Source organism: Manihot esculenta, chromosome 1, assembly GCF_001659605.2.
Source record: "Manihot esculenta cultivar AM560-2 chromosome 1, M.esculenta_v8, whole genome shotgun sequence".
Classification (NCBI taxonomy): Eukaryota; Viridiplantae; Streptophyta; class Magnoliopsida; order Malpighiales; family Euphorbiaceae; genus Manihot; species Manihot esculenta.
Window position 1 is genome coordinate 12,600,419 of NC_035161.2, and position 5,019 is coordinate 12,605,437.

Consider the following 5,019-nt stretch of genomic DNA (forward strand, 5'->3'; position numbering starts at 1 on the left):
ATATAATATTCTATTTTCATAAAATTAGTACTATGTACCTTCTAAATTTATAATCGGTCCTTAAATCTTATGAAAATTGCCTTTAGCGTGCAATAAAATAACTTTTAAGATGTTAAGAAAATTTAAAGAGAAACTATATTTTTCATCGAAGAGATTTTAACGTCTCAGTATGTCGTGCTCAGACATAAAATGAGCAAAAAATAAAAAGTAAAAGAAGCGACACACAAATTCAAAGGTTTGACAATATGTCCATGTGCATAAAGTTTGTACATTTTTTATTCCAAAACTTTGAGCTTATTAACAAATGAGCACCGATATGAGCTTGTTGATGTAGCCGAAAAAAAGAGTTAGACTGTAATTGTAAACCGCTAACAATCAAGTATTATATATATATATATAAAATTTAATAAATTACTTAATTAGTTTAATAATTTTTAAGCAGGATAATAGTAATAAAAAACCTAGGCTACTCTAATCCTAACCAAACATTATATTCTCATTCCTCGAGAGCATAGCTGTTAGCCCCTTCTTCTTCCCTCAAGAGCACCAACAACCATTAGCTAACAACTTCTGTTTTATGCCGCATTGGTGCCACCGCCAGCAACTTCAGGCCTCATCGGTGCCACTGACAACGGCATAACCCATTGAGTGCCACTAGCAAGTCGATCCCATTGAGCGCCACCAGCAACTTTAGGCCTCATCCTTCATCGCCTCTCCATCAGCTCAAAGTTCTTTTTTCGCACGTCGACTCTTAGGCTTCTGGTAATTTTGGCTCTATCGTTTGATTTTGTGGAATTATATTAGATTCGTTTAGTTAGTTTTTGGGTTGAGAATACCATGATAGATGTGAAGGAATTACATGGCGATTTTGTATACAATAAAGAAAATCACTTGAATTCATATTTCCTAAAAGAAAGAAAATTATGTTGTTTATGCTGTCAAGTTGTTTGTACTAACACAGTGTTGGTGGCCTTCTCATGCTACTCTTGGGTCTGCTGTTGACTAAATGTAAGTGGATTGAGTAGGTGTCTTGGCGTGGCCTGCTACTGTTCATCCATGTAAGGGTTGCTACTGTTAAAAGTTGAGGGCTGGTATGTGTACTAGTGTGGGTGGGTGGGAGTAGTGGTTAGTGTTGGTACAAATAGTTGTGAGTGGCTTTGTAGGCATTAGTGATAATGCTAGCTGTAGGGAATTTTAGTCCTGGAATTTGTCTGTGGGTTTGGCCTTTTGTGTTTGAGTTTCTATGGTTTTACTTTGTATACTCTTGATGTAAATTTTTTTCCAGCTTTGGCAATAAAAAATCTCTTTATTGATAAAATAAAATTTTGCTGTTAAGGTTTAAACCTCAGGACATGCTGGTTTGAACACTTATCTAACAACTCTATATCCAATTAAGCACCATCGGTTGAGTTGATTATTGCTACTATTGTTGTTATCATATGACTTTTAAAGCCTTTAATAAGTTGCTCTACCAAGTGGCCTTGACAATAATTATAATTTATAATAGATAAACAAGCGGGGTTGTTTGAGTTGAGGACATTGATAGTTGTCTACAACTCTGCTGCACATCTCACTATGGTTTTTCTTTTTTTCTCATGTGTTGTGGTTATTAAGATGCTATATATTTGCTTTATAATTTAGAATTTACAGAAAACCAAGATAGTAATAACTTATTTAATGCTCTTATTTGTTGGCTATTGATGGGCAATTTGCATATACTATTTCTATTGACAGGCATATTGCAGAATTGAAGGAGTTTTGATATAGAACAGAGCTATAAGTTTTGAGTTTAAATGTTCTCAGTAATTTTCTAATTGATGATGGTTTGATGTCTTTTTTTTTCACCATATTAAGAAGTTAGTTAGATAATGGCTAGGAATTGTATTTGAAGTAAGATATCTGATTGATTCGTCTATTGTTAGCAAGGAATGGTATGTTTGATTTTCTGATGTAGTTACACAGGCTCACCATACACCTCTGATTACTTATGAATGGATTGTATTTTTGATAGTTTGAAATTATATTTTTTCCATCTGTAGGTGGAAAGGGACAGGAAGCAAAATTTATAATGCTTTCTAAAAATTGTTGAGGACTAAAATCGCATGCTAGTTGAAATATGTGAAGAACTACAAGTAACATGCTTCTTTATTAGTGCCGCTATCATATGATATTCATTTAGGTCATGGGTCCTTTAACGCTTCATATGGGATAGGATAAGACTCATTTGTAGCCTGACTTTATCTATATTTTGAATTTGTTATTAAATTGTATTAAACTGTTTTACTTTTGAAATTCTTGAACTTTTTCACATTGTTTGAATTTATTATACATTTCAATACTTATGCTTTCAGTGTTAGACTATATTGATATTTTTGCTATTTTTGCTATTCTAGATTGCAGAATTGTGGAGTAAAATATGTGTACATATCGTTATTACAACAGGTGTATAAATACATTAGGAAAAAAGCAAGGATAAATTTGTTTCGGAACTGCAACCAATTAGCAATCAAATTGTAAATTGCAACCTAAATAATAAATACTTACTTTAATTTAACTACCAATTAGAGACTAAATGGCAATTACAAAACGATCATATAGCGTCCATTTTAAACAACGATCATAAAATCTTTTAAAAGAAAAACTAAAAAAATATTTAGCAACCAACTTACTGACTTATCTGCACAAATTAATGATTATTTATTAACGATCAATTTGTAATCAAATTACACTATAGGGAAACTTATGTTGGCACGCGATTGCCGACATTTTTTAGTCGCATGATCACTAATTTAGTAATAAAAAATCAGTTTGTCATTATTTTTTTTATTGATCGCTCACTATTTTTAAATATCGACCAATTTCTCCTAATTAGCAATCATGATTTCGGCCATTATTTTTCTTTTTTTAGTATTTATTATTTGATAAAACAATAAAATTTAAGACATTCTTTTATTTCTGTATAAAATTGAGATATCATAAAATTATAATACCAAATGTTATCCAAAAAATGTTTGAGATTAATAATGGAAGATCATTATATTAAATATATTAATCTTATATGAATAAGTCATATTATCTATTTTAAAAGTTATATTGAGTTATGATAAAAAAAAAATTATAGTTTAGAGAGCTCAAATATAAGAAATAGATATGCGCAAATTATTATTTGTATGATATATTGAATAGAACACATACTCCTTTAGGAATTGTATTTTTTTTTTTTTTAAATCAAAGGGATTTTAGTCTTGAGAGATAGAGATCATAATTTGAAAATTATTATATTAAAAGTGGAAAGAGGGGAATGAAGAATAATGGCTTTGCTAAAAATAGCACTATCTCTATATAATATTTATAAATTTATTTTTATTTAAATTAAAATTGTTGAGAGTTTATATTGATATTTAATTTTATTAAATTATATTTTTATTATAATCTAAAATAAAATTAAAAAACTAACAAAAAAATCATATTTGAAAAATCATAAAAAAATTAGTGTTTTTAGCAACGCATTAAATTCATCATTAATAATAAATTTTAATTTTAATTTTAATTATATTAAAATAATACTTAGTAATTAATAAAAATTGTAACTTTAAATTTTATTTTATAAAAATAAAACTTTTAATTTTAAATTTTACTATGATAATTTTTTTTAAAATTGTATGCTTAACAACATTATTACATAATAAGTATTACTATATAAATAAAAATTTTATATTTTTATTTTAGTTAAATTATTAAATATTTATTGAATTAAAATTACAGATGGGATATATTTAATAAAGTAATAATCTTAATTGGTTGATACATATATGTATGCACATTAAAATTTTAGAGTTGAATATTTATAATTTTGATTTATTGAATTAATAATTTTAATTAGTTTAAACTAATTTTATTTATTATCATGTCCCTAAAAATATGCATATAATTTGTTAATTTTTCAATATTATTCTCAAACAACTATTTGTATTTTTATGAATTAATTTTATTTTTGACAAAAAATATTATTTTTCATATGCAATGATATTAGCTATTTATTATATTTATATAATATATAAAAATGAAAGGAAGAGAATAATGAGATTGCCTAAATTATCACTAAATTTGTATTACTATTTATAGTAATGTTGATTGTTATAGGTTAACAACCGTTGGCACCACATACACTCGATGTACCGTACATAGGGAGAAACTCTAAAGCATACCAATTCATGAAAGAGTGAAAGCGGAATGCGGATATTGCACGAGCTCAATTAGAGAAGGAATTCAAACACATGAAGAATATGGCTAATGAACATCAAAGGCTTCAAGAGTTTGCAGTAGGAGACTTAGTGATGATCAAACTACTACCAGAACAACTGTGATTCCTTCACAACCGAGACCGAAGGTTGGTGTGCAAATACGAAGAGCCAATTCCAATCATTGCCGGAGTTGGGCCTGTAGCATATAAAGTGGAACCACTACAGTGGATGAAGATTCACCAAGTACTTCATGTTACTTGATGTTACTTCATGTGAGTAGACTCAAGCCATACTATGCAGATGAGACAGACGACACCAGAAACAAACCCTTAAGACCAGCGTTTCACGAGCAACACCAGTGCATCAAGGCATTGAAGAAATTTTAGCAGAACGAGTTGTGAAGACCACCAAACGTCCCCTCCTTATAAAGAATACCTTGTCAAATGGAAAGGCTTAAGCATCGAAGAAACCAGTTGGGAGAAAAAGTTGAACCTCCAACAACATGGGCAAAAGATTGAAGAGTTCCTATAGACTCAGTCAACGAGGACGTCAACCGTTTAAGTGGAGGAGAGTGTTAGGGGTCTAGGATTTTGAGGGACTAAAATGTAATTTTTCTAACATGGGATTTCTTAAAAACGAGATGGGTAGAAATTAGTATAAAATAAAAGTAACAAAAGAGTCGTGTCAGTTTCTTGTAATTATTAACGGGGCATCACCTCAGACATATTGATGTCTTCTCTTGCCACAGCTCAACTTGTTCCTAAGGCTCTTTAGG

General features: G+C 29.6%; 1 long non-coding RNA gene across 1 annotated transcript; it reads left to right on the forward strand.

Moving 5' to 3' along the window:
- The first annotated feature begins 403 nt into the window (after positions 1–403).
- LOC110607461 lies at positions 404–2,334 on the forward strand. The gene is made up of 2 exons (XR_002486726.2): positions 404–762; positions 2,040–2,334. It is a non-coding gene; the product is annotated as an uncharacterized LOC110607461 (long non-coding RNA).
- The last annotated feature ends 2,685 nt before the right edge of the window (positions 2,335–5,019 follow it).